Source organism: Triticum urartu, chromosome 2A (genome assembly GCF_056163025.1).
Source record: "Triticum urartu cultivar PI428250 chromosome 2A, HENAU_Tu73, whole genome shotgun sequence".
Taxonomy (NCBI): domain Eukaryota; kingdom Viridiplantae; phylum Streptophyta; class Magnoliopsida; order Poales; family Poaceae; genus Triticum; species Triticum urartu.
In genome coordinates this window covers 102,310,682-102,332,280 of record NC_141874.1, presented here as the reverse complement: position 1 = coordinate 102,332,280, position 21,599 = coordinate 102,310,682, and the positions used below count along the sequence as shown (strand labels likewise).

General features: G+C 44.3%; 1 long non-coding RNA gene across 3 annotated transcripts; it reads left to right on the top strand.

The window, feature by feature from the left end:
• The first annotated feature begins 17,854 nt into the window (after positions 1–17,854).
• LOC125536044 (uncharacterized) lies at positions 17,855–21,532 on the top strand. 3 transcript variants are annotated; one of them, XR_007294898.2, is made up of 4 exons: positions 17,911–18,387; positions 20,516–20,627; positions 20,750–21,068; positions 21,208–21,532. It is a non-coding gene; the product is annotated as an uncharacterized LOC125536044 (long non-coding RNA). The 3 variants fall into 3 exon arrangements; XR_015615859.1 differs by having other exon boundaries at positions 17,855–20,627; positions 20,750–21,085; XR_015615858.1 differs by having other exon boundaries at positions 17,911–20,627.
• Positions 21,533–21,599: the final 67 nt, after the last annotated feature.

The window sequence follows — 21,599 nt, the reverse complement described above, 5'->3', positions numbered from 1 at the left end:
CCGGGAAGTGGACACGGTGTTGGAGTAATGTTTGCGCAGGTTGCTCTCTAGTTTCTCGCTCGCGCTTTGCCTCCTCTTATCGCTCTCTTTTGCGAATAAGTTAGCCACCATATTTTGCTAGTCGCTTGCTGCAGCTCCTCTTATATTTACCTTGCCATACCTATAAGCTTAAATAGTCTTGATCGCGAGGGTGCGAGATTGCTGAGTCCCTGTGGCTCACAGATTACTATTACACCAGATGTAGGGCCTGATGATTCCGCTCCAGGAGACGCGTATGAGCTCAAGTGGGAGTTCGACGAAGACTCTCAACGTTACTATGTTTCCTTTCCCGATGATCAGTAGTGGTGCCCAGTTGGGGGTGATTGGGACCGTGTCGCATGTTGGGTTATCTTTTATTTTGGCGCCGTAGTCGGGCCATGAGTGTTTGGATGATGTAATGTTATTTATGTACTTGATTGACGTGGCGAGTGTAAGCCAACTATGTTATCTCCCCTTTTATTATCATATTACATGGGATATTGTGAAGATTGCCTAACTTGCGACATATGCCTTCAATGTGATTATGTCTCTAAGTCGTGCCTCGACACGTGGGAGCTATAGTCGCATCGAGGGTGTTACAAGTTGGTAATCAGAGCCTTCCCCAACCTTAGGAGCCCCATTGCTTGATCGTTATTAGCGGACGAGTTGAGTCTAGAAAAATGTTTTGAGTCATTTAGGAATTATATATCGGAGAGTTTAGGAATTCTTTTTACTTCCCAGTCTCCTCATCGCTCTGGTAAGGCATCCTTACGTAGAGTTTTGACTCTTCTCTTCTCAAATTTCACTAAAAAAAAATTTTAGGATCACGCGGGTATCTTGGAATCGTTCCGATGGTTTTATGATGAGAACATTTTCTTGGTGCCTCCTGTCAGGGGTTTAGTGGAAGTGTCCCGGGGAGTTGAGCTCTGAGGTGTTGTCATCATAATTTTATCGTTGCAGTTCTGGAATACCTGAGTCTAGTACGCCGACATCAAAAATCTCTTTTATGCAGTTCGTTGGTGTGATAACCTCGACGCCACCTAGTACTGGGGCGGGAGTTCGGGAGTATCGCCATAACTTGTATAACGGATGCTTTTCGAAGGTTGAGGTAGATGGTTTCCGAAGGTTTCTTGGTTATGTGTTGAAGGATGGATACAGCTGGATGTAGGAATTGCTAGTTTGGGTGAGATATTATGCTTCCCCTGTATCCCCAACACCTGATTGCATAACCGGAAAGGTTCGGGAGTTTCATAGGTGGGAATTCTTGTAGCTCTAGTTCTTCTTCCACAGATATTGGTTTGAGATTGGGATTTCTTACCGATTATTCGTTCTTGATCCGTACCTTGTTGGTTTATTTCTCTGCCTTAATTCTATGTGGCTTCTCAATTTATGGATATGTGACCATTTCAAGAGGAATGCATTCGTTCATTTTGTTCGGATGTGAAGACTATATGTTGCAATTTTCATTCCGTTGGATTCAGCTTCAATATTTGTCTGTCAATGTGCTAATGGTGGTCAACCTCTTTAGGATGGCTCCTCCAACGCGCATGACTCCGAATCCTGATCCGCCACCACCCCCACCTCCTCCAGAGGCATGGCAAGCTGTGATGGCCGCAACCAATGCAAACACACAGTTGATCATGCAAATTCTTCAAGAGCGCAATCAAGGCAATCAAGGGAATCAAGGCAGCAATCAGAGTCACTTTGCTACACTCAACCAGTTCCTTGCTAATGGGCCAAAGACTTTCAGCAATTGTGTTGAGGCAACCGATGCTGACGATTGGCTTGTGGATCTGTGTAAGCATTTCGAGTGCAGTAACGTCAGGCATGAGGACTTTGTTAAGTTCGCTTCCTTCCAACTCAAAGATCAAGCTGCAGAATAGTTCCAGCAGTACAAGGACTCCAGAGGTGGACGTGTTATCACTTGGGATGATTTTCGTCGAGATTTCCGAGCTCGTCATATTCCCGAGAGCGTGGTTGAAAGCAAGCGTGAGGAATTCCGCAACCTAAAGCAAGGCTCTTTGTCTGTCTATGACTACAACAAGTTGTTTCAGAAGCTCGCCCGCTTTGCCAAGTAGGACGTCCCTGATGAGAAGAGCATGATATACCAGTTCAGGGGTGGTCTCAGAGAAGAAATCTAGCTAGCTCTTGTTCTCTTCGAGCCCTTGAGGTACGATGAGTTCTACAACATGGCACTAAAGCAAGAGGCTGCTCAGTTGAGGTGTGATGCTTCCAAGAAGCGAGTTAGAGATGTTACTCCTTCTTCCTCTACTCAAGTGGCCAAGCAGCAGAAGTTTTGGCTTCCTCCTCCTCCGTTCCGTCAACCGTATCAGCAGAAGAGCAAAGGTGGCAGTGGTTCTTCCCACCCACCCAACCCTGGCTTTCAGAACAAGACTTCGTCTCAAGCTCCAAGATCGAGTGCCCCGTATCACCGTCCGCTTTCAGAGGTCACGTGCAACAAGTGCCAACAGAAGGGTCACTATGCCAACAAGTGTCTCAACCAGAGGCGCCTTCCTCCTCCTCCTCCTGTCAGATCGGTAAGTACAGCTGTGGTCAAGCATAACCCCAAGTCCGCCAAGGTCAACTTGATGAATGCAGCTCAGGCAGAGGACTCGTCAGATGTGATCATGGGTAACCTTCCTGTTAATGATATTCCAGCTAAAGTTCTTTTTGACACGGGTGCATCGCATTGTTTCATTTCGAGGCCATTTGTTTCTAAGCATGAGTTGCCTTTGCAAGATTTTCCTAGACGGTTATCTGTTGTTTCTCTGGGTAAATTCATGAATGCAAGCGCTATTGCCCCAGATGTCTCTATCACATTGGGCGATTACAAGTTTCTCTCTTCTCCAGTGGTTCTTGGTAACTCGGATATTGATCTTATTCTCGGGATGGATTGGCTTTCTAAGCACAAGGCTCAGCTTGATTGTGCTGCCAGGCAGATTCAATTAACTCATTCGTCTGAGGATGTAATTGTCTTTGCCGCGAATGACGATACCATCCGTCTGTTTTCTCTCAATGAGAAGGGTGAATTGGATGCCATCTCGCAAATTCCAGTCGTTTGCGAATATCAAGACGTCTTTCCAGAAGAGCTCCCAGGAATGCCTCCGCACCGGCCAGTTGAATTCGTTATTGATCTTGAGCCTGGTACGGAACCTGTGTGCAAACGTCCTTACAAGCTCGGACCTGAAGAGCTGAAGGAGCTGAAGAAGCAACTCGATATTCAAGAGAAAATGGGTCTCATCCGGCCTAGTTCTTCTCCGTGGGGTTGTGGTGTTCTTTTTGTGAAGAAGAAGGATGGAACGGACCGACTCTGTGTTGATTACCGTCCAGTGAACAAGAATACCATCAAGAACAAATACCCACTTCCCAACATCAATGAGCTGTTCGAACAACTCAAAGGTGCCCAAGTATTCTCCAAGCTTGATCTCCGTATGGGTTATCATCAGATTCGAATCCGTGAGCAAGATATTCCCAAGACGGCATTCAGGACAAGCTTTGGTTCATATGAATACACTGTCATGTCTTTTGGTCTCGCCAACGCTCCTCCGACGTTCTCTCGCATGATGAACTTCATCTTTAATGCCTACACCAATGACTTCGTTTTGGTCTATCTCGACGACATTCTGGTTTTCTCGAAGAACAAGGAAGTGTTGGAAATATGCCCTAGAGGCAATAATAAATTGATTATTATTATATTTCCTTGTTCACGATAATCGTTTATTATCCATGCTATAATTGTATTGATAGGAAACTCAGATACATGTGTGGATACATAGACAACACCATGTCCCTAGTAAGCCTCTAGTTGACTAGCTCGTTGATCAATAGATGGTTATGGTTTCCTAACCATGGACATTGGATGTCATTGATAACGGGATCACATCATTAGGAGAATGATGTGATGGACAAGACCCAATCCTAAGCATAGCACAAGATCATGTAGTTCGTATGCTAAAGCTTTTCTAATGTCAAGTATCATTTCCTTAGACCATGAGATTGTGCAACTCCCGGATACCGTAGGAGTGCTTTGGGTGTGCCAAACGTCACAACGTAACTGGGTGGCTATAAAGGTACACTACGGGTATCTCCGAAAGTGTCTGTTGGGTTGGCACGAATCGAGACTGGGATTTGTCACTCCGTGTAAACGGAGAGGTATCTCTGGGCCCACTCGGTAGGACATCATCATAATGTGCACAATGTGATCAAGGAGTTGATCACGGGATGATGTGTTACGGAACGAGTAAAGAGACTTGCCGGTAACGAGATTGAACAAGGTATCGGGATACCGACGATCGAATCTCGGGCAAGTATCGTACCGATAGACGAAGGGAATTGTATACGGGATTGATTAAGTCCTTGACATCGTGGTTCATCTGATGAGATCATCGTGGAACATGTGGGAGCCAACATGGGTATCCAGATCCCGCTGTTGGTTATTGACCGGAGAGTCATCTCGGTCATGTCTGCATGTCTCCCGAACCCGTAGGGTCTACACACTTAAGGTTCGGTGACGCTAGGGTTATAGAGATATTAGTATGCGGTAACCCGAAAGTTGTTCGTAGTCCCGGATGAGATCCCGGACGTCACGAGGAGTTCCGGAATGGTCCGGAGGTAAAGAATTATATATAGGAAGTGCTATTTCGGCCATCGGGACAAGTTTCGGGGTCATCGGTATTGTACCGGGACCACCGGAAGGGTCCCGGGGGCCCACCGGGTGGGGCGACCTGCCCCGGGGGGCCACATGGGCTGTAGGGGGTGTGCCTTGGCCTATATGGGCCAAGGGCACCAGCCCCAAGAGGCCCATGCGCCAAGAGAGAAAAAAAGGGGAGAGTCCTACAAGGGGAAGGCACCTCCGAGGTGCCTTGGGGAGGATGGACTCCTCCCCACCCTTGGCCGCACCCTTCCTTGGAGGAAGGGGCAAGGGCTGCGCCTCCCCCTCTCCCTTGGCCCTATATATAGTGGGGAAAAGGAGGAGCAAACCAATCTAAGGCCTGGCGCCTCCCTCTCCCTCCCGTGACACATCTCCCTCCTCCCGCAGCGCTTAGCGAAGCCCTGTTGGAATCCCGCTACTTCCACCACGCCGTCGTGCTGCTGGATCTCCATCAACCTCTCCCTCCTCCTTGCTGGATCAAGGCGTGGGAGACGTCTCCGTTCCGTACGTGTGTTGAACGCGGAGGTGCCGTTCGTTCGGCGCTAGGATCATCGGTGATTTGAATCACGACGAGTACGACTCCATCAACCCCGTTCTCTTGAACGCTTCCGCGCGCGATCTACAAGGGTATGTAGATCCACTCCTCCCTCGTTGCTAGATGACTCCATAGATAGATCTTGGTGACATGTAGGAAAATTTTGAATTTATGCTACGTTCCCCAACAGGAAGATCATGCCAAGCATTTGCGTTTGGTTGTTGATAAGCTCAGGGAACATCAGTTCTACGCCAAGTTCTCCAAGTGTGAATTTTGGCTCGATGAGGTTCTTTATCTTGGTCATATCATCTCTGCCAAGGGCATTGCCGTGAATCCTGAGAAGGTGTCTACAATTGTGAATTGGGAACCTCCTCAGAACATGAAGCAACTCCGCAGTTTTCTCGGTCTCGCAAGCTATTGCCGAAGATTCATTGAAAACTTTTCTAAGATCACGAAGCCTCTCTCAAATCTTCTTCAGAAGCACGTCAAGTACGTTTGGTCTCCGGAGTGTGATATTGCTTTCAACACTTTGAAAGAGAAGTTGATCACTGCTCCAGTTCTGACTCCGCCTGATGAATCCAAACCGTACGAGGTCTTTTGTGATGCCTCTCTCCAAGGTCTTGGCGCAGTATTGATGCAAGAGAAGAAAGTTGTTGCTTATACCTCTCTCCAGTTGAAGCCTAATGAGAAGAACTACCCCACTCATGATCTCGAGTTGGTGGCAGTTGTGCATGCTCTTTTGACTTGGAGACATCTTCTATTGGGAAGAAAAGTGGACATTTTCACTGATCACAAGAGTCTCAAGTACATCTTCACTCAGCCTAATCTCAACCTCAGGCAAACTCGATGGGTCGAAATGATTCAAGAGTATAATCCGAGTATTGAGTATACTCCAGGCAAGGCCAATGTGATTGCTGACGCTTTGAGCAGAAAGGCCTACTGCAACAGTCTGATTCTTAAGCCTTATCAACCCGAGCTTTGTGAAGCTTTCCGCAAACTTAATCTGCAAGTTGTTCCTCAAGGATTCCTCGCCAACCTTCTAGTCTCTCCTACCTTAGAAGACCAGATTCGCCAAGCCTAGCTTCTTGATGCTATGGTGAAAAAGGTGAAGATTGGGATTGCCAAGAGTCAACCCAAGTACAAGTGCTACCGCCTTGATGACAAGGACACTCTTTTCTTCAAGGATCGTATTGTTGTGCCCAAAGGTGAACTTCGTAAAGTGATCATGAACGAGGCTCACAATTCTCTCCTCTCCATCCACACTGGGAGCACGAAGATGTATCAGGACCTTAAGCAAGCTTATTGGTGGACTCGAATGAAGCGCGAGATCGCTCAATTCGTGAACGAATGTGATGTCTGCAGAAGAGTGAAGGCAGAACACCAAAGGCCAGCAGGTCTCCTCCAACCTCTTGCCATTCCAGAATGGAAGTTTGACCACATTGAAATGGACTTCGTGACTGGGTTTCCAAAGTCCAAGCGTGGCAATGATGCTATATTCGTTGTCATCGACAAACTCACCAAAGTGGCTCACTTTCTGCCTATCAAAGAGTCGATCACCGCAGCTCAATTGGCGGAACTCTATACCTCTCGAATTGTCTCTCTGCACGGTATTCCTTAAGTGATCTCTTCAGACCATGGCAGCATCTTTACCTTGAAGTTTTGGGATTCTTTTTAGAAGGCCATGGGCACTAACATCCGTTTCAGCACAGCTTTCCATCCTCAAACTAGCGGTCAAGTCGAGCGTGTCAACCACATTCTTGAAGATATGCTCAGGGCTTGTGTGATCTCCTTCGGCATGAACTGCGAGGATTGTCTTCCTTATGCTGAATTCTCCTACAACAACAGTTTTCAAGCAAGTTCGGGCAAGGCCCCTTTTGAAATTCTATATGGCAGGAAGTGCCGTACCCCTCTCAACTGGTCTGAAACCGGTGAACGTCAGCTTTTGGGTAATGACTTAATCACAGGAGCAGAAGAAATGTGCAAAGTCATTCGAGATAACCTCAAAGCAGCCCAATCCCGCCAGAAGAGCTACTATGATAGTAAGCACCATGATTTGGCTTTCGAGATCGGAGATCATGTTTACCTCCGTGTCTCTCCTATGAAAGGTACTCGTCGCTTCGGTATCAAAGGGAAGCTTGCCCCTAGATACGTGGGACCTTTCAAGATTGTCAGCAAGAGAGGCGACCTCGCCTATCAACTCGAGCTTCCTTCAAACTTTGCAAATGTTCATGACGTGTTCCATGTCTCTCAGCTTCGAAAGTGCTTCAAGACTCCTAACCGCACCGTCAACTTCGAGGACATTGAGCTCCAAGAAGATCTCTCTTATCGTGAGCACCCAGTTGCTATTCTTTAAGAGACTGAACGCAAGACTCGCAACAAGTCAATCAAATTTCTCAAAGTCAAGTGGTCACACCATTCCGACCGTGAAGCTACCTGGGAACACGAGGATCACCTCCGTTCTGAGTACTCGGCGTTCTTTCAGTCCTAGATCTCGGGACGAGATCCTTTCGTAGTGGTGGAGTGTTGTAACACCCCGGATGTAACTTTCCCTATTTGTACTCCAACTCTTGCCGTTTCCGGCGTTAAGTTATATTTATTTCCTCAGGTTCGGGTTTTTGTCTCCGTGTGTTGTTGTCGTTGTCATGCATCTCATATCATGTCATCATGTGCATTGCATTTGCATACGTGTTCATCTCATGCATTCGAGCATTTTCCCCGTTGTCCGTTTTGCATTCCGGCGCTTCGTTCTCCTCCGGTGGTCATTTCTAGCTTTCTTTCGTGTGTGGGGATTAAACATTTCCGGATTGGACCGAGACTTGCCAAGCGGCCTTGGTTTACTACCGGTAGACCGCCTGTCAAGTTTCGTATCATTTGGACTTCGTTTGATACTCCAACGGTTAACCGAGGGACCGAAAAGGCCTCGTGTGTGTTGCAGCCCAACACCCCTCCAAGTTGGCCCAAAGCCCACCTAACTCTATTCCATCATCTAGAGCGTTCGATCATGATCGCGTGGCCGAAAACCGCACCTCATTTGGACTCTCCTAGCTCCCTCTATGCCTATATATATCTCCCCCCATTCGAATCACGGACGAAACCCTAGATCCACCCACCTCTCGCGCCGGCAGACATTTCTCTGTCCGTCCGGACACGTCCGGATCCGTCGCCGCCGCCACGTGGTGCTCCGCCATTGGCCCGCGCCGCCGCCCCACTTCGCCCGCCGCCGCCACTCCCGCGCCGGGCCCGGGAGGCCCAAGGCCGGCCCCCGAGGCCCAGTCCTCCGCCGCCGCCGCCCGGGGCATCGCCTCCGCCCCGCCGCCCCGGAAGCCCGACCCCGCCGCCTTGCTCCTCCTCGTCGGCGAGCCGGAGCCCGCGCCGGCCACCACCTCCTCGCCGGCCGAGCTCGCCGCGCCGCCCCAGGCCGAGCTCGCCCGCGCCGCCCGCCTCCGCCACCGGCCGCGCCCGTAGCCCGCGCCGGCGACCGCTCCGGCCGGCCCTCCCTCCTCTCCGGCGAGTCCTCGTCGCCGGCGAGCGCTGGATCCGCCGCCGTGAACAGTGTTTTTGCCAGATCCGGTTTCGGTGAACAGTAAACCCTAGGGGTAAATTTCGTCTAAGTCCCGAAATTCTTGATCCATATGCTCCTGTTCGAGGCCCCGTAACTTTGCATCCGTAACTCCGATTCATGCATATAGCATATCAAAATGTTCATCTCAGAGATTACATCATTTCATTCCATTGCATCATTTTCATTTGAGTTCATCTTGATGCTCGAAATGCTGTTAGAAGAGGGCTACTTGAGTTAATTGTCAGATCTGCTACTCCGTTTAGCACTTTTGTCATTTTCGCCATGATTATTGTGTGCATGATATGCCCGTGAGTTCTACATATGTTTTGTTAAGGGTTTTGTCATCTCTCCATAGGTGCAACCCATGTATTTTTAGGATGTGTGTGGTGACTTGTGCAAGCTTGCAAAGAGGTGCACTTGCTAATTCTGTTTTCAGGGACTTAGTGATTTCACAAAGTCCTGGAGCTGTTTATCTCATGATGCCATATGTTCTTGTTGTTTCCTAGTGATCCGTGCCTCTTTTGAGGATGATCAGTAAGGGAGTTTTGTTAATCTTGTAGTGATCTATCCATCCATGTCTTTGTTTGCAATTATGGAGCACCCTAGTTTGAGTCAATCGAGCTCTACTTTTGCTACTTTGTGAATCTGGGTAGATTGTCAACTTGTTTGCAATTTTGCCGGTGATGTTGTAGTTGGTCCGTGCATGCTATGCTATTGTTATTGCCATGTCTAGCTTGTATTTCGTTCCTTCTTGATGGGTGTATGCTTGACTTGCCATGACTTGCACCGTAGTGAGTGCATCGAGCTCGTAAACATGCCTACTTGAGTTATATTTTAGCATGTGTCAGTTTTTCACTAAGTCTGAAACTGATTATGTTTTTGCTATATTCACGTGCTTGCAATTGTATTTTCTGATCCCTTTTGGCTCAAGGTCACTAAGGGACTTTTGTTAAGCTCTTTGAGTAGCTCCATGCCATGCCTTACTTTGCCATGTTCAGGTCCTGTAGCATGTAGTTTTGTTGCTCCGAAGAGTGCTACCCGATCTGAAATTCCAGACAAGTGTTGATTTCATTAAGTCTGAGATCTGTTTGCCATTTGCATTTTTGCCATGCTTGTTTGAACCTGTTAATGGATGATTTGGCCGTAGCTCAGTGCTAGACTTTTGTTAAGAATCTTGTGTGCATCCCTGCCATGTATTTTGCTGTCATGTTTGGGTGCTGTAGCATGTTCATTTCATTGCATTTAGATGCCTACTTGCTGTAAATCGCAGACCGGTGTCATTTTTGAATCGCTTGCCGTTTCCAAACCGTAACTCTGATTCTGGCGTTCTTTATATCGTTTTCAAGAGATTTCATCTCATCTTTCCAGTGGCACACTTGGTTTTCCAAGTTGAGGCCAGGTTCATGCATTTCCTGTCATATCTTGCATTTTGCATCCCGCATAGCATATCATCTTTGCATCGTGTTGTTTGAGTTTGCACGTGGTTGATTGTATCCTTGTTGCTTGTTTGTCTTGTTTGGGTAGATCCGGGAGACGAGTTCGCTAACGAGGAGCCCGTTGAGTTTGCTTTCGAGGATCCAGTCAACTCTGACAACTGTGCAGGCAAGATGATCATACCCTCGAAATCACTACTATCTTTGCTATACTAGTTTGCTCGCTCTTTTGCTATGCCAATGCTACGATGCCTACCACTTGCTTTCAAGCCTCCCAAATTGCCATGTCAAACCTCTAACCCACCTTGTCCTAGCAAACCGTTGATTGGCTATGTTACCGCTTTGCTCAGCCCCCTCTTATAGCGTTGCTAGTTGCAGGTGAAGATTGGAGGCCGTTCCCTATTGGAACATCTTTTATTTACTTGTTGGGATATCATTATATTGCCATGTTACCTTAATGCATCTATATACTTGGTAAAGGGTGGAAGGCTCGGCCTCTCGCCAAGTGTTTTGTTCCACTCTTGCCGCCCTAGTTTCTGTCATACCGGTGTTATGTTCCCGGATTTTGCGTTCTTTACACGGTTGGGTTATAATGGGAACCCCTTGATATTTCGCCTTGATTAAAGCTTTTCCAGCAATGCCCAACCTTGGTCTTACCATTCGCCACCTAGCCTTTTCTTTCCCTTGGGTTCCACAGACTCAAGGGTCATCTTATTTTACCCCCCCCCCCGGGCCAGTGCTCCTCTGAGTGTTGGTCCAACCGAGCGATGTCTAGGCTACCAGGGGCAACTCTGGGCTGGCCTACCCGACGTCTGGCTCATCTGAGTGTGCCCTGAGAAAGAGATATGTGCAGCTCCTATCGGGATTTGTCGGCACATTCGGGCGGTGTTGCTGGTCTTGTTTTAACCTGTCGAAGTGTCTTGAATTACCGAGATACCGAGTCTGATCGGAACGTCTTGGGAGGAGGTCTATTCCTTCGTTGACCGTGAGAGCTTGTCATGGGCTAAGTTGGGACTCCCCCGCAGGGATTGAATTTTCGAAAGCCGTGCCCGCGGTTATGGGCAGATGTGAATTTGTTAATGTCCGGTTGTAGATAACTTGAACCTTAATTAATTAAAATGAATCAACCGAGTGTGTTACCGTGATGGCCTCTTCTCGGCGGAGTCCGGGAAGTGGACACGGTGTTGGAGTAATGTTTGCGCAGGTTGCTCTCTAGTTTCTCGCTCGCGCTTGGCCTCTTCTTCTCGCTCTCTTTTGCGAATAAGTTAGCCACCATATTTTGCTAGTCGCTTGCTGCAGCTCCTCTTGTATTTACCTTGCCATACCTATAAGCTTAAATAGTCTTGATCACGAGGGTGCGAGATTGCTGAGTCCCTGTGGCTCACAGATTACTATTACACCAGATGTAGGGCCTGATGATTCCGCTCCAGGAGACGCGTATGAGCTCAAGTGGGAGTTCGACGAAGACTCTCAACGTTACTATGTTTCCTTTCCCGATGATCAGTAGTGGTGCCCAGTTGGGGGTGATTGGGACCGTGTCGCATGTTGGGTTATCTTTTATTTTGGCGTCGTAGTCGGGCATGAGTGTTTGGATGATGTAATGTTATTTATGTACTTGATTGACGTGGCGAGTGTAAGCCAACTATGTTATCTCCCCTTTTATTATCATATTACATGGGATGTTGTGAAGATTGCCTAACTTGCGACATATGCCTTCAATGCGATTATGTCTCTAAGTCGTGCCTCGACACGTGGGAGATATAGTCGCATCGAGGGTGTTACACCGTTCACCTACCTAGGTCTGCCTCTGGGCACGTCTCGGCCTACTATTCATGACTTTATGCCCCTAGTCAGCACGGTTGAAATAAGCTTGTCCTCAACACTGTCCCTCATGTCCCATGCTGGCAAGTTGACTCTACTCAACTCCACAGTTACCTCTCTTCTCATCTACGCAATGTGCACGTTACATTTCCCACCCAAGCTCATTGAACTTCTGGACAAAATTAGGCGTAGATGCCTATGGATCAAAAAGACTGAACAAGGTGATAAATGTAACTCTCTGGCGGCCCGGGACATGGTCTGTAAACCTAAAAATAAGGAGGACTTGGTGTGCTCAATCTTCGAGTACAGAATGAAGCATTGCTTTTGAAATTCCTGCATAAATTCTACAATAAGTTGGATATACCTTGGGTGCAACTCACATGGGATTCCTATTATACCCAAAAAATTCCACATGCCTCTGAACCAGTTGGCTCATTCTGGTGGAAGGACATATTCAAGCTCACTCCTAAGTTTCGAGGGGTTTCTCAAGTCAAAATTGTGTGTGGCACCACAGCTTTGTTTTGGTAAGATATGTGGTCGGGGCAAATAATTCAAGACTCCCATCCTCGGGCTTTCTCTCACTCTCTGGACGAAGATATCTTGGTCAAAGACTTCTTAGGGATCACATCGCTGGGAGAAACGTTCCACCTGCCCTTGACCCCTCAAGCGCTTGCGGAGGTCAGAGACATGCAAACAATTGCGGCTCGGCTACAGCCATCCACGTCACCTACGGACATTTGACACTACACGTGGGGCAAGACCATATACAAATCAACGGATTACTATAAATTTTTCTTCAAGGATGTCCAAGTGCAACAGATATTCTGCTGGATTTGGAAATCAAAATGCATGATGAAGTTGAAGGTCTTCGCCTGGTTGCTCTTCCATGACAGGCTCAATACGAGGAACATGTTGAAAAGGAGGCACTATAACATAGGAGATGACCACAAATGCCTCTTATGTGGAATGAATATTGAGGAAACAGTGGAGCACATGATCTTCACATGCTCTTTTAGTAAGCTTTGATGGACCAAGCTTGGGATTAACTGGGAACCTTTCCATGGCCGAATGCAAGCTGTTGTAACTCAAAAAAACTTTCATCCCACCCCAATGCTCCTAGAGAAATTCATTGTGGCACCCTGGAGCATTTGGAAGGAGAGGAATAATAAACATTTTAGAGCAGTAACACCTTCCCTCAACTCTTGGCTGGACAGATTCAAGAAAGACTTCGGGCTTCTTCAACATAGAGTCAAAGAGGAGCATAGGCTCTTTGTGCTGAACTTTGTGCACTCCCTTTAGTGGTTCCCCTCTGCTTCTTAGCTCACTTGTCACAAAGTTGGCAAGTTGTACCTTCACCTCCCCCCCATGTAAATACCCATTGTACAGTTTCACTACTATATTAATATATTAACACAGTAGAAGCCTTTCCTACTGTTCCTGGTCAAAAAAAAATTGTCCGTGCATTGTTCTTCGATACATGGCAATGAGCCGAATAAGTGGAGTTCAAAAAAGTGTGTCCGACAGAGTCGAACCCACGACCTCCAATATGCACAACCGAAGGAATGCCACCACGCCAAGACACTTCGTCTGCCCCCAACATAGGCCTGCAACACCCCTTATTCTAAGACAACTATGGAGCAGACAAAAAATATTTATTGCGCATGAGATCGAACTCAAGACCTCACCTATTTTTTGAGATGGTCAACCAACTAGGCTACTGTACAAATGTTGAATAGTACCACCTCGCTACCTTGGAGTTATTCTTACATGTTTATATACTTTGCAAATTACATGAAATATCAGCAAGTCGAGAACAAACAAAGAGGCTGATTACATCTATATCTATACCTATTAATAAAGCAAGGTGCGTTTCACCAATTTTTTCATCCGTTCACCGCCGAAAATAAAAAAAATTCCTATCCAAGGTGGTACTAAATTTATATACGTTTGTCTGCTAGAAAAAGAATTTTCGTACGTGGGCCACATGCTATGGCCCAGCAAAGCGAGCCGACTTATTTTTCTGCCCACGCACTTGGGAAAATTCTATTTTCCGTCCAGGGCGAGAAATAGTGGAGTTTCCCACAGGGCAACAAATATTGGGCTGGCCAATTTTTCTTTTTTTCTGTGTTTTACTTCTATTTTTATTCTTATTTTCGTATCTCTTTTTTCCCTTCCAAGTTTATTTTTATTTTAGAATTTATTTCTTAAATTTAAAATCCTCAAAACACGTTCAGAATTATTATTTTTGGAAAATGTTCAAAATTCCAAAAATTTGTTGCTATTTCGAAAAATATTCTGAACTTGCAAAGAGTTTCCCATTTTTTCAAAAAATATTGCTTTTCAAAATTTTTTGAGATGTCTAAAAATCAAATAGCATTTAAAAAATGCTCCAAATTCAGAAAATATTCTTGTTTTAGTGAAATTTTCACAATAAAAATAATGTTCGTTTAAAAAAGATACACATTTTCTATTTTTATTTTTGAATTTTCAACAGATGTTCCTGTTTCAAAAAAATGTTCACATATTTAAATAATTTTCATGTTTTTAGTTGGAGTTTCTCACAGGACAACCAATAATGGGATGGCCGAATTTTTCTTTCTTTCTATGTTTTACTTCTATTTTTAGTCTCCTTTCCTATCTCTTTTTTCCTTCCAAGTTTATTTTTCTTTTAGAATTTATTTTCAAATTAAAAATTCTCAAAAAAAAATTCCGACTTAAGAATTGTTTTTTTTTGAAAATGTTAAGAATTCCAAATTTTTTGCTATCTTAAAAAAATATTCGGAACTTGCAAAAAGGTTCCCATTTTTTTAAAAACAATTATTGTTTTTCAAAATAATTTGAGATGTCTAAAAAGAAAATAGCATTTCAAAAATGCTCCAAATTCGAAAAATATTCTGTTTTACTGAAATTTTCATAATTAAAAATAATGTTTTGTATAAAAGATACACACTTTTTAAAAATCTTACGAATTTTAAACATATGTTCCCTTTTTAAAAAATGTTCACAAAATCAAATAATGTTAATGTTTTTATAAAAAAATTGGTGTTTTCAGAAAATATTTGTGAATTGAAAAAGATGTTTCCTTTCATATTTTGTTCGTGTTTTAAAGTGTACATTATTTTCAAAAAACTATTCCAGATTTAAAATATTGTTCATGTTTCCTAGAATATTGAGACACTTCATACCTTAAAGTCCCCTCGATTGGAAGGATTGAAAGGAAAAGTAGATTGAATAACTCATGGGTCTTCGCCGACGTACGATGACATAACAAAACTCTTAAACGTCATCGATCAATGAATGAAAAAATAGCGGATTGATTCCTCCACACGCAGCGAAACCGAAAAGCTAATCGTTTCTTTTTTCGGATGCACATAGGGTTTTGCTTGCACATATAATTCTCACTAACTTTAAATGCATAATATTTTATCACCCGTTGCAACGCACGGGCATATGTGCTAGTGAGAAATAAAGAAGGAAAGAGAGGCTAATTATTACATGAGAGGGAAAAGAAGGAAAGAGGGGCGACGTGGACAGAAATAAGGAAAAAAAGAGAGGCTATACAAGCTGCATATATTAATTCAGAGGCAAAGAGGCTAATCTTCATGCGATCCCCTCCACTAATAGGGAAAGAGGGAAACATGTGCATATATTAAATAAAGAAGGAAAGATAGGCTAATTAGAGGCGACGTAAATAAAATTAGGGAAGGAGCTATACGAGGTGCATAGGAGGGAAGAGAGAAGGAAAGAATATTTATGTCTATATAGAAGGAGGACATCACTATCGAAATTCTCCATGCGACCTCTCCTTTATTTATTTATTTATTTATTACTGCCATTAGATGAAAAATACATCAGAACCCACTCCAAAACTAACAAAATTGTCCATTAGATATATCTTTTTTGGAAATTGATCTCTCCTTTAGTAATTAGATTTCTTTTTGAGAAATTATACAATTATTATAGATGAACAATTCCATAAAAAATACATTAGGGAGTCCTCCCCCACTGTCCTACATGCATAATTTCACGTTAAATAAAAAAACATCTCCTCCTAAAAGTCATTCGTTCAGCCTTTCCTGCTCCACCGAGGCACGGAAGAATCCGTCCTGAACTTCCATCAAGGTTTCTTCGATCCCCTCCACTCCAACAATTGATTCGCCTCCGGACTTAGCATGCTCCAATCCATGATGGCTTCAACCCATGATTATTGACGCGGCACATGAGGTAGGACCATTTTATCTTCTCAATGAAAATTTGACCGGATTTTCTTATGTGCGACTTAAAGAGACATATATTTTCACAAATAAATTGTCGAAGGTGAATTACTACCAACGTCTCTTCCCAAGAATCATGATGGAAAAAGTGACAATCCAAAAGGAATGGATCCAACATTATGTTACTATCGAAATTAGAAATCCTTTTATTTTCATCTATTAAAGAGTAGTACTTCCTAGGGCTGGAATTCGAGCCGAGCCGAGCCAGCTCGGCTCAACTCGCTAGAACTCGTTTCGTTAACGAGCTAGCTCGACTCGACTCGTTACTATAACGATCTCAAACCCAAGATTGGCTCGACTCGTATAACTCGCGAGCCGGCTCGTTTAGCTTGTTAAGCTCGTTAAAAATATGAACATAAAACCCTCAAATATGATAAAATGATTATGTACATATTAAACATATATATCACTAAACAATTGTAATTTCCTTGTAACGCACGAGTCTCCTGGGCGGCTGGGCCTTCAACAGTTGGGCCTTGTGTTATACGCTTGGGACGCAGGGTGCTGAGTGGCTGATTTTTTTCTGGATTTGGAGTAGCTGATCTTTTATATCGAGCCTAACGAGTTAAACTAGTACTTGTGAGATTGGCTCGTTTAACTTGGTCTATAAACGATCTTAAACTAAAGCTTGACTCGACTTGTTATTCTTCGAGTTCGAGTCGATTCGAGCCGAGTCACGAGTTATTCGTTTAGCTCACGAGTTTTGAGCTTTTTTTCCGGCCCTAGTACTTCCTTTGTTCATTTTTAAAAGACGTCTCAGATAACATACATTGAACTATTTTAACTTCTGTCTGAAATACCTACAACGTCTTATAAAAGTGAACAGAGAGAGTAGTATTTAAGTTCCTGAAGTACTTGGAAGTCTGACCAAAAATTAGCATGTATGTACCATTGCTCATAATTCAAATAATATCTAAAAATCCTTTAAATTAGTAATTAAACTCTTGAAGAATATGCTTCGAAGTTGAGAAAATAGGCACCCGACATGAAGTTCTCCCCTTCCTTTCCAACCTCAGCCCTTCCACCATATGTTTCTCCCACTCAAAAACTCTTCCACGCACAACTCAAATTCAACCCTAGGGTAGCGGGGTTCTTGAAGGAGGCATCGTTTGAGGGAATGAGTACAATTCTTCACATCTATGGCCCATGGTCCAGACAATGGCAATCCTAAATGGGCCAACCGCCAAAATGAAGATTGAACTCCGATTAAATTCTCCGGCCAAAACATCCAAATAAATCAACCCATAGCAACGCACGGACATATTTACTAGTGAAGTACTTATATTGATGTCGTTGGGTTCACCGTCGCGGCGTTTTTACAAAACAATACTTATATTTTTGTTTATTGAATCCGCAGTACCTTTTAAGTGGACTTGAGAAAACGCTCCGTCTTTGCAAAAGAACCCCACATTTGTAAGAAATTCAATCTGTGACCCTTTTTTCTATCTTATCTAGATGCCCGTCTCGTGCGGGAAAACAATTATATGAGACCAGGTCTTATAGTTAACAGGTGAGGCCCACACTAATGGATGACACGTGGCATTCACAAATCTCTCCCCCTCTGATTTTAGGTAGAGGTGGGATAGATGCTTTGTGATTTATAAATGCCACGTGTCATCCATCAGGATGGGTCTCGCTTGCTAACCCGTGAGACCTGGTCTCATAAAATTATTCTCCGTGTCCACCCCCGCCGCCGTTCCTCCCGCCGCTTGGCTCTCGCCGGCCTTCCGCCCCGCAGTGGTGCGGCCGAGCTTGGGCGCGCCGCTGCTGTCTCCTCGCTGGTCCTGGATCCTAGACGGCGGGCCTCCCCGACCTTCGATCCCCTCGCTTCAACGGCGGCGGCACCCCGTCCTTTTCTAAGGCTTCGGCGACAGCATCCACGTCCACCTCGACGTCCTGTGCTTCGGGGATGGTGGCGCTTCTGCTCCTCGTGCAGTGGATCAGGGGTGTCCCCCAGCGGCGGTTGTGGCGGTCTGATCCGCGAGGATGATGCAAAATCGTGGATGAAGTTCGGGAACTCCTGGTCTTGACCGACGCCCTCTGCTCCGGTCGCCGACCCAGCAACCAGATCGTGGGTGCCATCCTGCCCTAAGGTTACATGCACTACCTGTCTCTCCTTAATCTCTCAAAGTCCCGATCTATTTCAGCAAAACTAGCTTCTGTCTATTTGATACTCTTTTTTGGTCAACAGCTTTAACCTATTGTAATTGCTCTCATTCTAGAGCGAGGTCACTATTGACAAGTCATTGTAGTGCTACTACCGCATTAATCTTAGCAGTGAAGCTATGGTCTGTTCTTTGGTACAACAATGAAATGTTAATATGCCATTCTCCTTTTATGCTTTGTGTCAGTGCACTGTGGTATGACACCAACACTTATTTGGCACCTACATTGCATCGACAATTTGCCAGCTTACAGTTTGTACCATCGAGAATTTGCATGACTTTACACTTGCAGCTGTACCACTATACTATAAATATGTTTTGATGTCTAAACCGGTGTTGGTACTGAACCTGATGGTGTATTTGGTGTATCTTTTCTGTAGAATTAGTACCAGAGTTCTATTTGCACTATTATTAATAGTGCAAAGCTGATAATTAGACCATAGAGTCGCTGTTGATTTGGTTTATTCCTTCAGATCATGCAATAGCTGTAAGCACACATTTAAGTACTTTATAACAGATGACCTGCATCTTCTGTTCTGTTGTACTAGGCTATGCGATGAAGCTGATAGAATTGCTAGAAATCAGAAGACGAACAATGGAATAGTTAGTGACCAGTGAACCTTGAGCCCATGGAATAACCCTTTATCACAAATAGCAGAACTCTGTTCTGTCTAGATCTTTTGGTTGTCCGTTGGATCGGGCCTGTGCATTGCACAACAGCATGCAAGGCAGTTGGGAATCAAGTGCATCATCACGGTGACATAACTGATCTACAACAAGAGAACCCATCCACAGTAAAAGAAAATACATAGTATCCAATCCATCACATCCTAATTAAACCCCAAACAAATGTTCTTGCCTTGATCAAGCGTGTAAGCTATAGTAGTTTTTCTTTTCTTCTGATAAGGCACTTGATATATGTCATAGTATCGGTAGTATGGTTCACACACTGGTGTACGAAGGATGGAAACAACACTGTCAAACTTAACCAAAGGAATAAAGGGCATACTACAGTGTGATGTGGTGTCGCAGGACGCAGCCTGGACATTTTGCTGATGCCATGCATCAATGAGGAACCTGCGCGCGCACCCCTCGCCTTCCTTTGTTCTAGGCCTCCCCGTCTTGCCTTACTCCTCTCCGGCGGTCATTGATTTCGACGGGGAATATGCAAGGAGGCTGGGGAATAGCTGCTTGTACGGGTTGTGGGCATGCTCGGACAAGGAGGAGACAGAAGTTGTTGCGGCTGCCATGCGCAATGGGGGCTGGATACGATGGTCAGCGGGATGGGATGCTACGGCTCACAGGGGCAGCGCCTTCGGCGGCAGGCGCTGGGGCAATGAATTCTACTTGTACGTTGGAGTCAGTTGCATGCTAACTGGACAATGCGTTAGCTTGTTTTGTACTTACTCTGTAGCTACCAGTGATCGAAGTTGGAAGCTCAATGTAAGCTACACAGTTACCTTCTTTACTTGTGTTGGTTTTTCCATGCACGATTCTTTGGGGCGTAGGAATTTTGCTAAAGCTAGCTCAATTTCAACAAGAATTTGAACAATTCTCTGGTCTTTTCTGAAAGATACATATTTGGGTAGATAGGTTCAGCGATTGAAAATATTGCATGTTATTATTGGTGAATATAAGTTCATGGACAAATAAAAGTGGAAGATCATGGGGAAATTTGCTATCAATTTTTAATTTGTTACTCTGATGTATTCTATTGTCGACAAAATTACATAGTCAAACGAAGCATGTAGCACAGGTATTCAGTCTAGAATGATCTTTTGGTGAGGATAATCATGAATTCTCTTGGGTTATGTTCTGATATTTGGCAGTTGTAGAATATCGTATCCATTATTTATTTGAAATATGATATCTCCATTGTTACTATAGAATATCATGCAATTATTTATTTGAAACTTCATTGTTACTGTAGAATATCATGTCCATTATTTATTTGAAATATGACATCTCCATTGTTACTACTGGAGCTGAAAAATATATTTCACAACTACCTAAATAAATCTATTTTGTCATCTATTACTGACTTTTTGACTCCCAGGTCCAAAGAAATAAGTTCTACAAGTGCAACCTTATGTCTGTATCAGGTGTACTGCTCTAAATTGCTTGAACGGTCAGGTGTCCTGTTATATGGACCTCCAGGCACTGGGAAGGTAGGTGTACTGAGTTTTATACTTTGTCTTAGTTGAGTTTTCATTCCCATTTTTCAAAAGTTAGTTGTATCCAACAACAAGATAATACATGCTAACTAGGATGTTTTCTTTTGAATTTTTAGACATTACTTGCGAAAGCAGTAGCAACTGAGTGCTCATTAAACTTTCTTAGCGTAAAAGGTCCGGAACTTATAAACATGTATGTTGGAGAGTCAGAGAGGAATATCAAGGACATCTTTGAGAAGGTATATCCATCTGCACAAGCCATGTTTGTAATTGCCATGAAATATGAACATATACTCGGGTTTTCAGTTTTTACTGTCCATTTGAGGCTAAATCAGCACGTCCATGAGTAATTTTCTTCGATGAGCTTGATTCCCTTGCTCCTGCACGAGGGTCCTCTGCAGATTCTGGAGATGTGATGGATAAATGGTTTCTCAGGTAACGTCATCAATGAGGTGGTTACTGCTGTCTCAGTTTTCCCTCTTTTTTTTACACACGCCTCTATTTTCCCTCTTATTTTCAGTGTTTAAATGTCAAGAGTAAGCTAATTCAGTTTCCCTTTTTCTCTCTTTACTAGCACAAATGCCCGAGGGAGATGCATATGTTTGGCATTCTATCAGTAAACATACACGTGCGCTGGCTTGCAGTACTACATTTTGTGATTGTGTAGTATTCACACCACTACTAATGCTTAAGTCCGTTGCCTTGCCGTGTAATTGTGTCATATGCACCCCAATACTAATGCTCTATCCTCTCGCCTGAGAGCACGTGTTGTGCTTTGTATCATCTAAAAAAGATGTAAACCCTATAAGTAGAATTGTAGAAACAGACTTTAGCACTGTGATCCAGTATGTATTGAGTAGTGGATTAATGTATGTATTTGGTGTGCTTGCAACTGCTTATTTATTGCTTGCACCAGAAATACCAATAAGTTACTCCCTCCATCCCATAATATAAGAATGTTTTTGA